The sequence below is a fragment of the Mus caroli genome, unplaced genomic scaffold (assembly GCF_978045245.1).
Source record: "Mus caroli unplaced genomic scaffold, Mus_caroli_1 scaffold_19, whole genome shotgun sequence".
Classification (NCBI taxonomy): domain Eukaryota; kingdom Metazoa; phylum Chordata; class Mammalia; order Rodentia; family Muridae; genus Mus; species Mus caroli.
The window spans coordinates 44,463,411-44,483,488 of NW_028227274.1; the positions used below are offsets into that span (position 1 = coordinate 44,463,411).

General features: G+C 43.6%; 1 long non-coding RNA gene and 1 pseudogene across 1 annotated transcript; one reads left to right on the forward strand and one right to left on the reverse strand.

Moving 5' to 3' along the window:
* The first annotated feature begins 89 nt into the window (after nucleotides 1-89).
* On the forward strand, nucleotides 90-16,622 carry LOC147000286 (uncharacterized). Its single transcript, XR_015046062.1, has 3 exons — nucleotides 90-220; nucleotides 9,468-9,899; nucleotides 15,251-16,622. It is a non-coding gene; the product is annotated as an uncharacterized LOC147000286 (long non-coding RNA).
* Nucleotides 16,623-16,770: 148 nt separating this feature from the next.
* LOC147000287 (large ribosomal subunit protein eL8 pseudogene) lies at nucleotides 16,771-17,644 on the reverse strand (annotated as a pseudogene).
* Between the last annotated feature and the right edge of the window lie 2,434 nt (nucleotides 17,645-20,078).

Below are 20,078 nucleotides of genomic sequence, written 5' to 3' on the forward strand. Positions count from 1 at the left end.
GCGTGCTACGGAAAGGGCGGAGCTCCTTGGGAAGGGGTGGAGCCTCGGGGGGCTATCCAAAAGACGCGCCTGCGTGGTATTGGGGGGCTGGGGCATCCTGAAAGGCTGAGGAGCCCAGAAAAGAGAGCGCCAAGGAGAATGCGCCTGCGTACTGCGGGAGAGGCGGGGCATCCTGGATGGAGGCGAAGGCGGGAGAGGAGGACGCGCCTGCGTGCTACCGGTAGGAGAGGGTCGGGTCTTCTACCTTTAGGTAGACTTCCTGACTGAAGTTGTGGGAAACTCGCGCTTTCAGTGTTTTCCCATTTCCCCTCAGCGCTCTCTGGTGATCTCGGAGCACTGATCCGGAGCGCCCATTCTTACTGTCCCTCACCTGAACAACGTCGCACTCACTCATTCCTTTTATTCTTCCATGGACGAGGGTAGACTGCTTGTCCAAACAGACACTCCAGACAAACATCTCAGAAAATGAAACTAGTGTTGGAGCTTGCCAAACGTGATTTTTTTTTTTAACGGACGCTGAAAGACATGAATACTATATAAGAAAACTGGCGACAACCAATTAGGTCAATAAAAAGTAAATGATAAGCCGAGCGTGGTGGCGCACACCTTTAATCCCAGCACTCCCGAGGCAGAGGCAGGCGGATTTCTGAATTCGAGGCCAGCCTGATCTACAGAGTGAGTTCCAGCCAGGGCTACACAGAGAAACTCTGTCTAGAAAACAAACAAACAAACAAAAAAAAAAAAAAAAGTAAATGATAAAAACTGAAAAATGACAGAAAGCTAGAAAGCCTGGGTGAAGGAGACAAAGTAACAGTTGCACACAGCAGAAAATAAGCTTAGAGAATTCATGAGGTTAAAGCCTTGTGTCTATGGTATTAAGCTAGGTTGAGAAGTGTTTCAACTTTATCTTGAGAAGCGATGAATCATAGGAAAACAGGTCTGAAAACAAATCTTCAGACCTTAAACCCACGCAATTCCTTAGCACCACTGGGAAAGAGAAAATACCAGGGTAGGTAGACTGAACTTCATCATCAACGTAAGCTTCATTGCAAGAAACTATGCAAAACGAAAAACATCTTTAAAAAATGGTCAACTTAGTTTGTTCATAGTCACCTGTGTTATTCGGAAGCTTATGTGCCTTCACACGATCACCCCCGATTTTCATACAAGTGTACACTTGGCTTTTTTCCTTTGTCATATTCTAAACATTTCTCGTGCTTTTATACTTTTTTTTTTTTACCTTTTTGACATTTTTAACACATGTACATGCATGAAAATGAGGACATGACCACTCCTAGGTATGGTTGGGGAGAGCAGCTTTATTGTCAATATGAGGGAGAGCACAGCCAGAGGCATCAGGAAGGTTCCAGACTGAAGAGAGAGGAAGGAGGGATAAGTAGACCAAGAGAGGAGCTGATGACCAAGAGACCAAGAGGGAACCAAAAGAAAGTGAGTTATACAGGAGTCAGAAGCTAGGGGAAGGTAAGCCCAACACCTGGGCTGGAGAGGTTTAGGTCAGGATGGGTGCCAGGGTGAGAAGTCCTGGGAGGAACCACAGGTACGAATAAGACTTGTCCTGGGTTTTGTTGTTGTTGTTTTGATCTGACAATTTACAATGTGTGTGTGTGTGTGTGTGTGTCCCTCAGTATCCTACAAGTGGAGTAGAGAAAAGGAAAGACAAACCTAAGCTTTGGCTGTCCCAGAACTCAGTCTGGAGACCAGGCTGGCCTCAAACCCACAGATTCATCTGCCACTGTCTCTGCCTCCTGAGTGCTGGTATTAAAGTCTTGAGCCACCATCCCGGCCTCCATAGAATTTTTTTAAACTTTATTTTAGATTTATTTTATTCCTAGGACTGCTTTGCCTACATGTATGAGTATATACCACATGCATGCCTGGTGTCTGAGGAAGGAGGGAGCCTCCATGTGGGTGCTGGTACTTGAACCCCAGGCCTTCAAAAGGACAAGTGCTCTTAACCACTGAGCTAACTGTCTACCTCCCCCCTCCCCCCTCAGGATTCTTGAGAGATAGGTAGACTCTTAGTTTTAAGGCCAATTCTGGTTTCTGAACCTTCTCTTTATGTCTATACTTCTTCCTAAAACCTGTGTGCTAGTGGAGGGATACACTTAGGATCTCTTGCTAGTTCATTTCCCAACTCTTGCAATCACTTCATCTTTCCCAGTTCATAAAAATAGAAAGGCACACACACCTTTTACTGACAAGATTCATAAAAGGATATGTTACTCTGGAATGCAAGAACCTCGAGGAACTTTGTCAATTCGTCCTCAATTGAAAGCATTGAGCCGAATTGAGAAACTTTCCATTCGCTGGGTAACAAATTGTCTTGTTAAATGACACCCAAATCGTTGCTTTCAACAACATACGTTATAAAATCGCAGGAAATGGGCATTCCTACTACTTCTTAGAACGTTAGGTCAGTGTGCCACCCACCACAAGGGGATGCTGCCTTCAGCAAACTGCACCTTACTTTTTTTGGGGGGTGGGGGAAAAGGGGTTCGAGACAGGGTTTCTCTGTATAGCCCTGGCTGTCCTGGAACTCACTTTGTAGACCAGGCTGGCCGGGAACTCAGAAATCCATCTGCCTCTGCCTCCCAAGTGCTGGGATTAAAGGCAAGTGCCACCACCGCCCTGCTCTTCACCTTACTTTATGTTTTGATTTGTTTTAATCCTTACTGGCATAGTATATGCAAAACGATGCAACAAAGCTTCTCAAATTTACCTGGCCATCCTTTTGATTTTCTTTTTTTTTTTTTTTTTTTTTTTGGTCTATATGATCTATATAATTGGTAGCATTATTTTTTTATTAGGTATTTTCCTCAATTACATTTCCAATGCTATCCAAAAAGTCCCCAATACACTCCCCCCCCCCTCAGTCCCCCACCAACCCACCCCCACCCCTTGGCCCTGGCATTCCCCTGTACTGGGGCATATAAAGTTGGCAAGTCCAATGGGCCTCTCTTTCCAGTGATGGCCGACTAGGCCATCTTTTGATACAAATGCAGCTAGAGTCAAGAGCTCTGGGGTACTGGTTAGTTCATAATAATGTTCCACCTATGGGGTTGCAGTTCCCTTTAGCTCCTTGGGTACTTTCTCTAGCTCCTCCATTGGGGGCCCTGTGATCCATCCAATAGCTGACTGTGAGCATCCACTTCTGTGTTTGCTAGGCCCCGGCATTGTCTCTGTAGCATTATTTTTAAATTCTGAGAATTTTCTCTCTTTTTTGGATTCCCCAACAGCTTTTGTTAGAACCCCATGCACTGTATCGGTAAACTTTGTTAATGAGATATAATTTGGGGAAAGGACAGAATGAATCAAAAATATCTCTAGTTCTTAGTAGCTAACTGGGCAACAGGCCAATTTAGATAAGCATAAAAGGAGCCTGCTTTCCTGATTTCAAGAAATTGATTGTTGGAAGGCCGGGGATGAGTTTAGTGCTAGAATTGTTAACATTTTGTCTAGGCTCCGCCTCACAGTTACCTGGCAACAGCCAGGTGTGCCTGACTTACTATAAAAGGGGCTCTGCCCGCCCCTGCTCTTCCTCTCTTTCCCCATTCCCTTCCTCCCTTTCCACGTGCACATGGTCGGCCTCTACTCCTCTTGGCCTCTACTCCTCAACTCTCTCTGCCTTTCTCTGCTTTCTCGGTCTCTACCCTCTCAACTCCCCTCCCCACGCCCTGATTAAACTCTATTCTATACTAACCCTAAGACGTGTGGCTGTTCCCTCAGGGGGAAGGGATGACTCTGCATGGGCCCCCGCTGAGGCACCCCCTTCCCCCACACCTGAGTGCACCTCTACCAAACATTTTCTCTCTCTCCCTATCTTTTTATAAAACACAACAAGGGGCCTAGCAAACACAGGAGTGGATGTTCACAGTCAGCTATTGGATGTATCACAGGGCTCCCAATGGAGAAGCTAGAGAAAGTACCCAAGGAGCTAAAGGGATCTGCAACCCTATTGTTGGAACAACACGATGTACTAACCAGAACCCCGGAGCTCTTGTCTCTAGCTGCATATGTATCGAAAGATGGCCTAGTCGGCCATCAATGGAAAGAGAGGCCCATTGGACTTGCAAACTTTATATGCCCCAATATAGGGGAATGCCAGGGCCAAAAGAATGGGAATGGGTGGGTAGGGAAGTGGGGGGCGCTATGGGGGACTTTTGGGATAGCATTGGAAATGTAATTGAGGAAAATATGTAATAAAAATATTAAAAATCAAAAAAAAATAAATAAAACACAACAAGAACAGTTATCTAGCATGCATGAGGCCCTGACTTTGATCCACAATGTTGGGGAGAGGAGCAGAAATGGGGGGGGAGTGAAAACTGACTGGGGGATATTTCTAGCTAGCTATAAACAAACGGATGCAAGCCAAGCATAATGGCTCACTCCTTTAATCTCAGCACTGGGAGGCAGAAGCAATAAAATCTCTGTGAGTTCAAGGTCAAGCTGGTCTACATAGTTCCAGGACAGCAAGAGCTACTCTCTGAGACCTTGTCAATAATAGTAATAATAATAATGGCAAAATATGTACAGAAATAGCAGTGAGAGCCCAAAGGAGAAAACTTCCAACCATACTGGTGCATATCTGGGAAGGAGCCTAGGGCTAAGCTGAACCTTAAACAACCAGCAGGGGCCCGCCCAGCTGAAAGGCAGAGGGGAGGTTAAGAGACACAATTTGAAAGCAGAGTGCTTGGGAGCCCAGGAGACAGCTCCTTCCCTAGTTCTTCCTCTCCATGGGGTGGTACTTAGGAATGCACCAACGTCCTGGCTTCCCTCCCTCAAGCAGGTCCTAAGGACCTATTTCTTCTCTCTTCCAGCTTAACTCTCTATGCCCTGCTCTCTTGCAGGTGTTAGGAGTGCAGTCTAATTAAAGAACTCATGAGCCCCAAATTGCTTTAAAATTATAGAAATATGCAGGGCAGAATTCTTTTAAAAGTGAGAATTCCAGGTTCTCCCTCTATGTTTTGGGTTTTGTCTCTTATTCCCTGGATGACATAAGACAAGCAGGTAATAGGTTGCTCACCAAATTCTGACTATTTCTCTTGGCTCAGACTCTGTCTTTGGTATCCTGGTGCTATCATGTTCTCATTATCATGGGGTAGAAGAAATCTTGTATCCATATAAAAGTATGTTTCTTTCCTTTGCTGTCTTATTTACAGGGGCCCTCAGAGCCCCAGCTCTAACACTGAGAAAGGCTCTAAAATGTCGATTGACCAGCCTCTCTGCTATAGGACCTCAGGGTTCTTCAGAGGGCTGAAGATACACTTGAGGACTGTGGATCTGATCTTGTGGTTCTTTATAGCTTAAAGGAGTTGCCCAGTGAAGTGGGGAGAAGCAGAGGTCAAGGGAGAGAGTCAGCCAGATCCACTCCCAGATAAAAGGCTACTATCAGTCTCAGACTTCTGCCAGCACACAGAGAACTGCTGGGAAAGGCAGTCTGAGCCTCAGGCTTTCCTCCTATCCTGATCTCTGGCCATGACCCTGACTGGCCCCTCATGCCTATGCAAATGTCTAGCCTATCAGCCAGAGCCAACAATCCCCAGCCTTACCAATAATCCCATAGCCTCAGCTCCATTCTAGCTGGCAAGAGAGGACCAGGATTGTCCTCAGTATCTATTAATCATCATTTGGTATGCAGTCTGACTGACCAAATCTCTTGCAAACCCCTCATAACCATATTTCCATTGTTTTACCAAGTTCTAATAAACTGAAAGCTCCACTTCTGGTGGCAGACTTGGCCTCTGCATTGCTGCTCCCTGGAAATTCAGACTCACTCTTTCTGAATGTATGCTTTTAATAGTTTTATTATTTTAAGAAAATAAAACTAAAGTGTGCACTTTCACTAAATTCCAAAAATGATTCTTATGCCTGCTAAGTTTGAGGCCTTGGCCCATATAAGATCACTATGTCTGTTTTTCCAAGCAAGAGACATCACGTATGTGAATCCCAGTTCTCTGGCCAGTGTCTGTGGATGTCATTCCTGATTCCGTCTTATTAAGTTAGTATCTGAAGAGAAGGAAATCTTCTAGGACTGCTATAGAATTCTTTATTCAGTTCTCTAACACAAGGCTGCCTACCCATGTTGTGAAATTGCCTGTGAGTGAGTGTGGCGGTTTGAATAAGGATGGGCCCTGTTCAACTCATAATTTTGAATGCTCAGTCACCAGGGAGTGTAACTAAGATTAGGAGGAATGGGTGGTGTGGCCTTATAGAAGAAGGTGTGTCACTGAGGGTGGGCTTTGAAGTTTCAAAAGCCCGTGCCAGCTCCAGTCTCACTCTCTCTGCCTGTGGATCAGGATGTAGCTCTTAAGTACTTCTCCAGGACCTGCCTGCCATGCCTGCCATATCTGCCCACTATTATGATAGTGGACCAAGACTCAGAAACTGTAAGAGAGCCCTCAATTAAATGCTTTCTCTTATAAGAGTTGCCTTGGTCATGGTGTCTCTTCACAGCAATAGAACAGTGAGTTTATTGTCTGATGGCCTGACGAGGCACCCTAACTGTGGTACTATGGTCATGCGTTTTCTATCACCAGCCAGATGGATGTCAGTGGGGCCAGGTTACTATCAGTTGCAAACAGAAGAGTCTGATCATTTATAACCCAGTAGTCTATGAGGTCCTACTAGAGCAGTGAATACTCACTGCCTCTCTGCCTGAGTCTTCACTTCTAGGCCTTGTCCAGGCCCAGGGGAGAATGCTTGCTGCAAAGGCCTTGTTGCCTAAATGTTCAAATGATCCTTTTGTGCTTCTTTCAGAGCCTTTTTTTTTTTTTTTTTTTTTTTTGGTTTTTCGAGACAGGGTTTCTCTATGTAGCCCTGGCTGTCCTGGAACTCACTCTGTAGACCAGGCTGGCCTCGAACTCAGAAATCCACCTGCCTCTGCCTCTGCCTCCCAAGTGCTGGGATTAAAGGCATGCACCACCATGCCCGGCTCTTTCAGAGCCTTCTAAATCAACGTGCCTTGTAAAATTTAACTTACACTATATTCAGTTTTGAAATTGCTTACCCAGACTGAAGATATGCTCAGTGAGAGAACACATGCCTAACATGGGCCAAGGCCTGGGTACCATCTCCAGCACTGGAAAAAGCAAAGGCAAGCAAAGTAGAAAAGCAAAAACAAAACAAACCCCCCCAAAATTCAGAGCTGTCTTCCCACATATCACTAATATGATGCCCACACAGGAGCTCCTAGCTGCCTCCTCTTATACTCAGCTTGAAAGCCTTCTTCCCACCATATGGTTGGGATGAGTCATTATTGATGGTGTGCCCTCTACTGATGACTACTCCAGATTCCAGAACTACTTTAGTGCCCTAGGTGCTCACAGCTCTAGGATTATCCCTCCATCCATTCTCTCAGTGGGATTTACTACATCTCTGGTGTGGAATTTTGTAAGATCATTCTAACCAACCTAAGATCAGCTCTAATGCATCCCACTGAGCATCTAAAATAGTGATTCTCAATCGTCCTAGTGCTGTGACATTTAATTCAGATCCTCATGTTGTACAGACCCCCAACCACATTTTTATTTTTATTTTTATTGCTACTTCATAACTGTAATTGTAATGTGCCGTTATGAGTTGTAATGAAAATATCTGATATTCCAATGGTCTTAGGTGACCCCTGTGAAAGGGTCATTTGACCTTTACCCACGCCCCCAAAAGGGTCTTGACCCACAGATTGAGAACCGTTGATCTAGAGACGATAGTCACTGACTCTGCGCCTCCTGCTCCATCCTAGGTTCTTTCTACACAGACCCAGCATGCTTTGCTGTTAATGACTCTTAAGACTTCAGCAGAATCTGTCTCCAAGTCCTATCTGCTTCTGGCTTCTTTCTCCTGTTGTTGCAACAATACCTGTAGAAAGAAAATCTTGTGTATTGCATGGATACATCACCTACTAGTTAAAAAGCCTATGGCCTATGGCTTAGGCAGGAAATAGAGATGGGACTTCTGGGAGGAAAAAGAATTCTGGGATAGAGCTAGTTGGGAGATTGGGCCAGGAAGATGTAAAGACATGGGTGCCTGGTACCTGAGCACAGGTAACCAGCTATGTGCCAGAATGTAATTTAAAACAAATGGGTTATTTTTAGTTAAGCTCTAGTCAGAGAGGAGCCTAGCTATATGGTCAAGGTATCTGTAAATATATTTTAAGTCTGAGTCATATTTCTGGAAACACGAGGCTAGGAGGAAGAAGCCCTAACTTCCACAAATATCTTATTGTTACCCCACGCCTGACCTCAACCCCAATAGCAGGGAACTTCCTCTGGACTTTCTTACTGAAGCTAGGCATGAAAGCGTGTCTTTGAACTCCCGACCTTTCTGATTGGGAAATCCCTTGCCCATTGTTTCCTGACTGAAGCCATTGTGTCTCTTGATAAGAGTGGCTCCCACTGACATTGTTCTCTGCCATGTGGTTAGGTTAGTAAGGGGCTTCATGCCAAGTGTTGGCCTTGCTTCCTGTCCAGAGTAGCCATTCTTACTTCCAGTCCAGTCTCAGGTCACGAATCCTGTTTGGAGAGTCAGTCTTGTGAGTATAGTTCTTTGTTCAGCCCCACAAGGATCCATCTAATGATTGACATTATGGGCTGGAGAGATGACTCAGTGGTTAAGAGCACTGACTTCCAGAGGACCTGAGTTCAATTCCCAGCAACCAGATGGTGGCTCACAACCATCTGTAATGGGATCTGATGCCCTCTTCTGGTGTATCTGAAGACAGTGTACTCATATACATATACATAAAATAAATAAACCTTTAAAAAAAACTGACCTTATGGTGACCTAATATATAGTCCTAAGGGCCTCCCTTTGAGAAGCCTGGATCATATCTTCAGGAGCAGGAGCAGGGTGCTTCTTTGAGGATGAGGGTTGCTGTGCAAGCATCCTACTTGGACTTGGTTCAATCAGGTTATCAGGGACCAGTTTATTACTGTTGCTGTTCTAAATATTCTAAGTTTTCCATATCCTCTAGACAGCTAACTTACAGATCAAAAATACCTCTTGCCTTTTGAGTCCCAATAAAAATAGCCTTGTGAAAAAAAAAAAAAAAAAAAACCACCAACAACAACAAAAAGAAAAAAAAAACCAGCCTGGTCTACAAAGTGAGTGCCAGGACAGCCAGGGCTACACAGAGAAACCCTGTCTCAAAAAACCAAAAAAAAAAAAAAAATAGCCTTGTGATTGATCATTAGTGGAAGTCGGGCAGCTTGTATCCATGAATCCATCGGTCTAGCTGTTCACTCACTCATTCAGTCACACATTCACTCGTGTGTGTGTGTGTGAGTGTGTGTGTGTGTGTGTGTAGTGTTAAGGGTTGGATTCAATGCCTTGTATATAGCAGGGAAGTATTCTGCTACTGAACTATGATCCCAATCCTCCTTTTACATTTATTTTAAGCCAGAATCCAAGTTGCCCAGACTAAACTTAAACCTATTCTGTGTTTCTAGGTAGGCCTTGTGATCCTCTTGCCTCAGCCTCCTGAGTAGCTGTGATTACAGCCTTGTGCTGCCACACCCAACTTCATTCTGTCTAAAGCTATTGATTGCAGACTGTATCTGGCAGTGAGGAGCCTAGGAATCCAATGTATACGAGCAAGATCATGTTGTACGTGTTCTACGGGAGTATTTGAAGCATTGCCTGTGGGTTGGGCAAAGACGAGGCATTGATGACTAAGCAGAAGCTGAAGGGGAAGTGGATGCTTTCACCAACAAAGAAGAGATATGAAGAAGTAGGAGAAATGTTCCAAGGCGAGAGGATCTGGTATTAAGAATTTAAAGAAGTCTCAGCATGTATGTTAGCACACATCTCTAACCACATGTTCCAGCTCCGGGAGGTGGACTCAGGAGGATCAGGTCCTCAAGGCTGTCCTTGGCTACATTGTAAGTTTGAGATCATTCTGGGCTACACATATGTGTACATGAACATGTATAAACACACATGAATATGTATATACACCACATAACACACACATAGTGTAAACATACACACAAGAGAGCATGTACATACACTACATAACACATATGCATGTACACATACATACATATAAACATGAGTATCTACCACATAACACATGCATGCACATGCTCAAAAGAAAATGTACTATAATGCATATGTATACATGCACAAATGAACATGTACAGGCACCACATAACACACTCATGGTATAATCATATACACACAAAAGAATGTACATATACCATGTAACACATATACACACACACACATATATATATACATATATATATATGTGTGTGTCTCAAACAAAAACAAACAAATAACCACAACAAAAACGATAACCCCAGAGCTGAAAAATGATATTCATGGCTGTACAATGCACCAGTGAGGAAGTGGGAACCAAAGGCAGAGGGTTTTGAAGCAGGTAAGCCATGGAACATCTCAGGAATTCACCTGGGCCTGAGTGACAGGACAGGGCAGACCTAGCTTCTGCTGTCCCCAGTGGCAGTCACCAACTTCTAACTTCACCTAGAGTGAACAGACACTGGAACCTGCCTGGCTAAGCAATCGGCTCTATAGCCACCAACTCACAGGGCTTTTAGAGATCTCAAAGCTTGCCTTTGAACAGAGAGTTTTAAAAAAATGTAATTTGCCATTATTATATCTCCCTCTCAAAAATAAAATTGAGACAAAACCAATAAAGAACACACCCTACTAATCCAGTGTGTGTATATAGCAGATTGCGACAGTGGAGACCTGTTTATCTTGACTAGAAGAGTCCTGCCTGCTACAGCTCTTCATCTTGATACTAGAATAAACAGCAGTTCTCAGGCTGTGTTTGTTTTAGTAAAATCACTAGCCTGGGTCCCTCTGTTACCACAGTGTAAAATCCTCCCCTACTCTTACCCAGAAAAGCACGAAGCTGTTACAACTCTGATTGAAATAGTTGTGCCAGGAAGCATTCATGAATCCCAAAAGACCACCAAGGAGCCAATTTTGATATAATTGCACTAGGATCTCTTTATTTAAGCTCCAGCTTGGGCCACACCACCATCTCTAACACAGTAGAACAGGAGGGTGCAGTCCTGAGCCTAATTTTAGTCAAACATTTATAGAGGCAAGAAGAGGGTATCTAGCTGGGCGGTGGTGGCGCATGCCTTTAATCCCAGCACTCGGGAGTCAGAGTTCGAGGCCAGCCTGGTCTACAAAGTGAGTTCCAGGACTGCCAGGACTATACAGAGAAACCCTGTCTTGAAAAAAAAAAAAAAAAAAAAAAGCTATCTAGCTTGATAGACATCTGATTGGGAGGCCATAATGACCTTTAACATAATTGGCTGATGCTGGGAGCCAAACCATAAACCTAACTTGTTTTCCTCCTGACTAGTGGTTGTTAGGAAGTGAAGTGTCAGGGGCAAGCTTGTGACCAGGGGTGCAGATTTGTTGGAGAATAACCTGGAAACTGGTACTAGATGCAGGGTTTGTTGGAGGGTGACCTGGAAACTGGTGCTAGGTACCAGCCTATTAGTTAACTTGAGTTCAACCTTAGGTCGGGTTATTTCAGATGGAGTCTGAACCCAGAAGATCTAGCCTCTCAAAAGGATAGATTCATTGGGTAAGTACAATACTTTGGGCAGTGCCCTGCTGCCATAGCTAGAAAAAAGAGAGAGACAGGCTTAAATTTTAGAGCTTTCTTCGAGAGGGATAAATAGACCAATAGAAGTATAACTGCCTAAAATAAGGCTTTAATTTTCTTGGCACTCTTATTATTGCTCTTGGGGTCATGAACAGGGCTTGATAGAATTAGAGAAATCAGGGCCTTCTTTGGTACAAGAGTTTGTAAGTCTAACTTTTGCATGGGAGATTTCAACTGAGAGCCAGAGTCCCCAGTGGATCCTCTGCTATCTTTCCTTTCCATTGGTGTCCTTGGAAAGCAAAATGGTGAGGCCTTGCTTTGCTGTTTACAACTTTCTGTCAACAATCTTCAGATTCGATCGTTCCCATCACCAGCTTTGATGAAATGGTAGTCACCGTGATGATGGTAACCGCCAGTCTGTGTCTAATCCTGCTCCAGCTCCATTCTTATAGTTATGGCACATCAAGCCAAATGATAAACAGTACAAGCCATACATGCAGAAAACTCAGCTCAACACAGGTTTATTGCCCACAAAAAGTTCAGTCAACTTCTCTCTGCATGGTCCCCAAAGCCATCATGGACATCAGACATCAATAGGCAAACTATTTTGTTATATTATTTTGTTGAAACAGGGTCTCCTGGCCTCCGACTTGCTATTTAACAGAGAATGACTTCTCATCCTCTTGTTTTTTTACCTCCTGTGTGCTGGAATTACAGATGCATGCCACCATAACTGACTTATGATACGCTGGGGATCAGACCCAAAGCTTCATGCATGCTGGGTAAGCAATAATCTACCAACTGAGCTACATCCCCAGCCAGCAAACTTACTTCAATACATAAGTTACGAGAAAGTACAGAGTGCTAAAGAAAGAACCAAGCTTTCCTAGTAATAGTTCTCAGGAAGGCAGCATCTCTCAGATGCCCCATTTCCTCAGCCTTAAGGTGAGGAGAGAAGTTCCAACCGCCAAAAGACTGCCTTGAGAACTAGGAGAGATAACATTCATAAAACACACAGTAGGCACTCAGTATGTCCTGTCTATGTAATTACCTAGTGTATTGGCTGGTTTTGTGTGTCAACTTGACACAAGCTGGAGTTATCACAGAGAAAGGAGTTTCAGTTGAGGAAATGCCTCCATGAGATCCAGCTGTAAAGCATTTTCTCAATTAGTGATCAAGGCGGGGGAGGGCCCATTGTGGGTGGTGCCATCCCTAGGCTGGTAGTCCTGGGTTCTATAAGAAAGCAAGCTGAGTAAGCCAGGGGAAGCAAGCCAGTAAGTAACATCCCTCCATGGCCTCTGCATCAGCTCCTGCTTCCTCACCTGCTTGAGTTCCAGTCCTGACTTCCTTTGGTGATCAACAGCAATGTGGAAAATGTTAGCTGAATAAACCCTTTCCTCCCCAACTTGCCTCTTGGTCATGATGTTTGTGCAGGAATAGAAACCCTGACTAAGGCACCTAGTAAGACCAGAATCCAGCATTTTTATTCCGTATAAACACAGATTTATTGCCTAAAAAAGGTTCAGTAAATTTCTCTCTGCATGATCCCCAAGGCCATTGTAGACAACAGGCATCAATAGGCAAACTATTTGATTATATCAATTTATTTATTTATGCCTGCTAAATGTGTGCGTGTCTTCTTTCACACACCAGATTTATACACAACCCTATACAGGACAGCAATGTAACAATAGCCCACTGTAATCTTTGCCCTTGTTCCCAAACAAGGCTGAACAAGAAACGGTGACCACATCAGCACAAACCCTTGACTGCCATTCACAAATGCCCCAGGAAGCACTCTGTGCTGACAGCAGGCCGGAACGACTGTTTTAATGTGTGAAGAACAAAATGTCCAGATTATCCTGTAACTTCTCCCCTTGTCCTCTTCTTGCTATTATCCTGGTCTGGTCCATTTACTGTTCTGCTGCCAGGGTTATATTTGGCTTGCTGTTCCAACAATATTAACCCTCTGCTCCCTCTGCTCAGAAATCTGAAAGGCTGACTCTGAACAGGAACCAGACATAGGCTGTCCTAGGCTTTGGTTGTCCCTCTGCTACCGTTCATTAGAGGCATTCTCTCCATGTCATCCATGCCAGCCTTCTCCAGTCCGCTCATGGCCTTTCCCACAAGTCTCACTGGAGATAGCCTTGTATAGAAGTGCTCTCCAAGACTGAATGTCTAAAATGCTCCCGAATGACTCTTACAAGCTGGACTTTGTACCTTGATTAGGTCTTGGGGAATCTCTTATTCCTCTTGTTAAGAGACTGACTGGGGGCTGGAGAGATGGCTCAGTGGGTAAGAGCACCCGACTGCTCTTCCGAAGGTCCAGAGTTCTAATCCCAGCAACCACATGGTGGCTCACAACCATCCGTAACGAGATCTGGCGCCCTCTTCTGGAGTGTCTGAAGACAGCTACAGTGTACTTACATGTAATAAATAAATAAATCTTTAAAAAAAAAAAAGAGAGACTGACTGACTTAATGCAATTGAGATTTCTGTAGACTTTTTCTTGTTAATGAGATTGATTATTCTAGAGAAACCTTGATTTACAGAAATGCCAATGGGCTCTATTTAAGACACTTTAGTTATTTTTTTTAAGTTCTCTTGTTTTCCTCATACTTGTTCATTGATATAATTATCTATTAGATCACCATCACCATTAAATGTTCCAAACCTCAGAGAGTCATCATTTATGGGTATGAAATCACTGCTGAGGAAAAAAGAACAAGAGACTTATTCATAATGTGGCATATGGTGGTTAACATTATCATGCTTTTTAAAACGAGGTGCTATTTCACTGACTTTATAAACATTGATTTATATTACACTTTACCACTGTATCATACATTTCTGTGTGCGTGTGCTATGGATTGGTCAAATGTGGGCTGTACATTGAACATACCCCTTCTATGACCATTCCCAGATCATATACCTCTATGGGAAAAGCTAAGAGCCTGATGAATAAAGCAGAGTCAAGACTTTCAGTCTTTGAAGCCTAATGGAGCTGACTTAGCTGGATATACATCTTACTTTAGACTTATCCTTAACCTTGTGTGTGTGTGTGTTTTAATTTATTTACTTTATATGTATTCTGCCTGCCTGTTTGTCTTTGTACCACTTATGTGTATGGTATTCTCAGAGAAGGCATTGGATCCCTGGAATTGGGGTTAATATACATATCTGTACCACCATGTGTGTTCTGAGAATCAAATCTGGATCCTCTTAACCATTAAGCCATCTCTCCAGCCCCATATAAACTTCGGGTTTTTTTTTTTTACTATTATTATTTATTGTTTTGTTTTATGTGCATTGGTGTTTTGGCTACATGTATGTCTGTGTGAGGGTCTTAGATTCCCTGGAACTGGAGTTACAGACAGTTGTGAGCTGCCATGTGAGTGCTAGGACTTGAACAGACGCTGGGAGAACAGCTAGTACTCTTCAACACTGAGCCTTATCTCCAGCCCAATAGCTCTGTGTGTGTGTGTGTGTGTGTGTGTGTGTGTGTGTGTGTGTATGTGTGTGTGTGTGTGTATGTGTATGTATGTGTGTGTGTGTAACTGAAATGCCTGTCACTTATCCAATGCCTCTTTCACTTGGTCTGTTAAAAGTATGAGGCAGGTAACTTATCTTTTCTGTTTACAGGTCTATGAATAGAGAGGAGATCTGTCTGGAATTAATTACTCCCAGGGACTGCATCTGGACCCCATACAGATGGTGTTTTGCATTTCTGAGCTGATGATATTTAGATAAGATTTCTTTGAAGTGATGCCATGACAGGAAGATACTTCTGTGAATCTTTTAGAGTAAAATACATATTTTACATGTGGACATATGTGGATTATTGGGGCCTAGGAGCAAACCATAGCAACCAAAATTGCCCCAGTAACTGTGCTTTATACAGTTATCTCCCTTTCAAGTGCAACCATAATCTGTGAACATGCCATCAATCCCTCTATTTTTCTAAGTCAAAAGTAAGATTTGTCAAGTAGTTCTGTCTTGTCTAACTAAATGGGTCTTTGAAAGGAGATTGCTCTGATGACAGCAGAAATCAGTGGAAGCACAAGTGGAGATGACCTTGAAGGAAGTTCTCTTACTGGCATCAAAAGACTCAGTTGCTACTATGTTGGAAGAAGGCCTGTAGGAAAGAATGGCCTTGAGGAGTAGACATTGGTGTCCAACTGACAGCAAGGAGGTGGGTCTGCCTGTATACACAAAGAACTAAGTTCTTTATCTTGACATAGACTAAATTCTATGTCAAGGAATGGCATAGATGAGGCTAGAAACAGATTCTTCCTCAGTGGTATCATTAGAGAAGAATGCAGCCAGCTGACACTTGACCTCAGTCTTCTGAAACTCCAAGCAAGGGGCCCAGTTCTGCTATGCCAAACTTGATTATGTTAAAAAAAAATAAGCCTTTGTGTAAGTGAAGCTAGTTATTAATCAAGTCGTCAGTGGCTTGTTGTGCCATTAGTTGTTACAATTCAGCCACTAAGACTTTATATCGTCCTGCCTTAAAACTCAGTCAAATAAGCCATTCCTATTTCCCATTAACCTCTAAGGAAAATTATTATTTATTTTACTCATTATACCAATGAAACTCAACACAGTTTGAGTTTTACCAGTGGTTAATTTTATGAGGAAGTTACATGACAGCAGAGCTGCGAGGTGCGTGCAGGAGGAGGTGGTGGGGACAAGATGCACTGGTGCAGGAAGAAGGCCAATAGAAATGTCAAGGTGAGTCCCGCTAAGACAGGGCCTGCAAAATGACATTAGAGCCACGGCAGACTGACATCAGAGCAGTTAAGGATCAGATGATACAACACACCTTGGGTGGATTCAACACATAGAAATTGAAAGAATCCCTTTCCTGGGCTGGTGAGATGGCTCAGTGGGTAAGAGCACCCGACTGCTCTTCCAAAGGTCCGGAGTTCAAATCCCAGCAACCACATGGTGGCTCACAACCATCCATGATGAGATCTGACTCCCTCTTCTGGAGTGTCTGAAGACAACTACAGTGTATTTACATGTAATAAATAAATAAATAAATCTTAAAAAAAAAAAAAAAAGAATCCCTTTCCTGTTAAATAATGGTTCATAAAGTGTGGTTACTAATCTAGCTGTCTCAACAGCCCTTGGGAGCTTAGAAAGGCAAATTCTTTTTTTTTTTTTTTTTTTAGTTTTGTAATTATATTTAGGTACAGAAAATTTAGTGTACATTTAACCCAATTTAGTGGCGAGTTCTTTAGCCTTTGCTTTTTCCAGCTTGGCAATGCGAGCCACAGACTTAGGACCCAGGACGTTGCCTCCCCAGTGGCGACAGATCTCATCATATCTGTCATTATAATTGGTCCTAATAGCTTCCACCAGCTTAGCCAGAGCACCCTTGTCTTCTGAGTTAACCTGTGTGAAGGCAACAGTGGTGCATGTCTTCCTGTGGACCAGGTGCCCCAGCCTGGCCTTTCCCTTGATGATGCAATAGGGCACCCCCATCTTTCGACACAGGGCAGGTAGGAAAACCACCAGCTCAATGGGGTCTACGTCATGGGCAATCACCACCAGCTGAGCCTTCTTGTTCTCCACCAAGGTAGTGACTGTATTGACTCCTGCTCGGAGGACAGATGGTCTCTTAGTTGGGACGTCGCCTTTGCCAGCAGCTTTCTTCTCAGCACGGGCCAGTAGCCTTTGCTTCTTCTCTTGCTTTGTCTCTGGCCTGTACTTGTGGGCAAGCTTAAGCAGCTGAGTAGCTGTCTGCCTGTCCAGCGCCTGGGTGAACTGGTTAATGGCAGGAGGGACTTTGAGCCGCTTGTAGAGGATGGCTCTTTGCCGCTGCAGCCAGATGTAGCGGGGCCATTTGACGAAGCGCGTTAAATCTCGTTTGGGTTGGATTTCCTGTCCAATGCCAAAGTTCTTGGGCCTCTTCTCGAACAGAGGGTTGACCACCTTCTTGGCCTCCTGCTTCTTGACGACGGCGGGGGCCGGGGCCACCTTCTTCCCCTTGGCCTTCTTCCCTTTGGGCATCTTGCTCGGCTGCTGGAGAGAGCAGAAAGGCAAATTCTTAAGCCCTAGAGAATCAACATCCATGAGGGTATGGCTTAGTAACCTCTGTTCTAACATGCCCTGTTAGTCATTTTTACATGGAATAATGTTTGAGAACCACAGTAATAGTGTTTCCACGCTTACCTCTTATGAATAAGCATTCTGAGGTCTACAGAGTCACGAGATTACCCAAGACCCAGCTCCCCTACTGTCATACAGACAATAAGACATGCCACTGGACCAACAACCTTGAGCTCTGAAGCTCTGCATATGTTGGCTTTCATCCAGTGTTGGGGCCAGCCTGTGGCTCTCATGTCCGGGTTCGAGCCTGGAAGGCATCTTGGAACTGGAAGAGAAGAGGGAGCCTAGGCAAATTGAGAAATAATGGAACCAAGACAACTAGTCTGCTCAAGGTTCAAATGTTTAATGGCGGACATGCTTTATAAAAGGGGGGGTTGGGGGGAGTCCATTCCCGCCAATTCATCCTTGGAGCCTGGAACCAGCTGCATGTGATGACGTGCAGGATAGGGAGTAGTCTCCCGAATAGCTCAAGGGCCTCTCAGCAGGTAGCAGTATCTTGAAGAGGAACATTGACAGTGGCTCAACAATAGAGTGATCTGGGGAGGAAGGCTCCACCCTAGATAATCTCCTTAGTGGCAGCAAGGTCAAGTTCTGGCTCAGCCTGCTTCAGGCTTGTGGGCTACAATCCAGGGGTGTGTCCTAGCAGGTCACTTCTGAGTTGCATATATTAATAAGAATTTAAGTTAGATTATAAATTATTAGTGAAGGAATGGGTCTCAGTGGAATATGATCCAGAAGAGGAGAAAATTAATTATAAGTAATTTGCTAAATCCAGTCACAAATGAAAGGGAAAAAAATAAGAATAGGAGATTCTAACCTGAACATGGAGGTCACTCATGCCTCTCATAGAAAGAAAAGATAATTTTAGAATGTAGATTTTCATGTAGATTTTCTGAATGAAGAAAATTGCTCTTGCAACCAAATCAAATCAACTATTACAGAAGCAAGAGTTTTGTTCCCTCTATATGTACCAGTACCCTACTGAGGTTTGTTTTTGTTTCTAAATTATATTTTTAAACCATGCATCTGTAAATAACGTAAACAAAAATAATCACAGTGTGAGGACTTCGGCTTAGACTGGAGGTCTTGTGTTGAAGACTTTAAATTCAAGGTTGTAGGGATGAAAGCTTTCAATCCAAGATCTTTGTGGTGGCTAGAGTAAGAGTGGCCTGCACAGGCTCCTATACTTGCATGCTCAGTTACCAGAGTGTGACTATATGAAAGGGTTACAAGGGTTAGGAAGAAATGTGTCACCGGGAGTGGGCTTTGAGGTTTGAAAAGCCTATGCCAGGTCCAATCTCTCTCTCTCTTTGCCTTTCGCTCCCTCCCTCCCTGTCCCTTCTTTCCCCACTTCTCTCTTCCTCTCTGTGCTTGCAGATCAATAACTCTCAGCTACTGCTCCAGCACCTGCCTGCTGCCATGTTCCCTCATTATGATAATTGACTAACTGTATAAAACTGTAAGCAAGCCCCCAACTTAATGCTTTCTTCTTATAAGAGTTGCTTTGGCCATGGTGTCAGTTCACATCAAGGAACAATGACTAAGACAGGATTTGGTACCAGAAACTGGGGTATTGCTGTGACAGACCAGATCATGTTGTTTGACGAAGGAATGTGGAAGACTTTGGAACTTTAGAAAAGTAGTTGAATGCTTTAAGTGGTGATTGATGGGATTTTGTTTTATAATATTGGAGTACTTTGCATTGATAATAAGGAAAAGAATGTTCTTCCATTAGATATAAACTATCTCAGAGAATATCAACCTTACACAAGATTACAAGACCATGAGAGAGAGAGAGAGAGAGAGAGAGAGAGAGACCATCCTAGGGTTTAGAGAGAGAAAGGAAATCAGGCTTTTGCATAACTTTATCTAAGTACGATAGAAAAGTCCGTGTACTTTGCACAAAATATCAACCAGACTCTTTCTTGGCCAAAATGATGGCACTCGTTAACTAATTGCAAAGGTATTCTTTTTCTAGTCTCTCCTCTCTATAGATAATATTTACTGAGCCACCTGAGCATAGAACTGTCTGTGCTGTCTTACAGCTCCAATCTGGATCAAACTAGGTGATCTAGAATTTTCTTGGCAATGAGTTATAAATTAATTTTGTGCCATTATAAGCATATTTTTTTTTCTTTTGAGACAGGGTTTCTCTGGGTAGCCGTGGTCTGGAACTCACTCTAAAGACCAGGCTGGCCTTGAACTCAGTGATCCACCTACCTTTGCCTTCTGAGTGCTAGGATTAAAGGCATGCACCACCAGTGCCTGGCTATGAGCATATGCTTAATGCCCAATTATATATTATTGTAATGTCAAAGACTGAGTATTTTCCATGTAAGATGCCCATAATCTT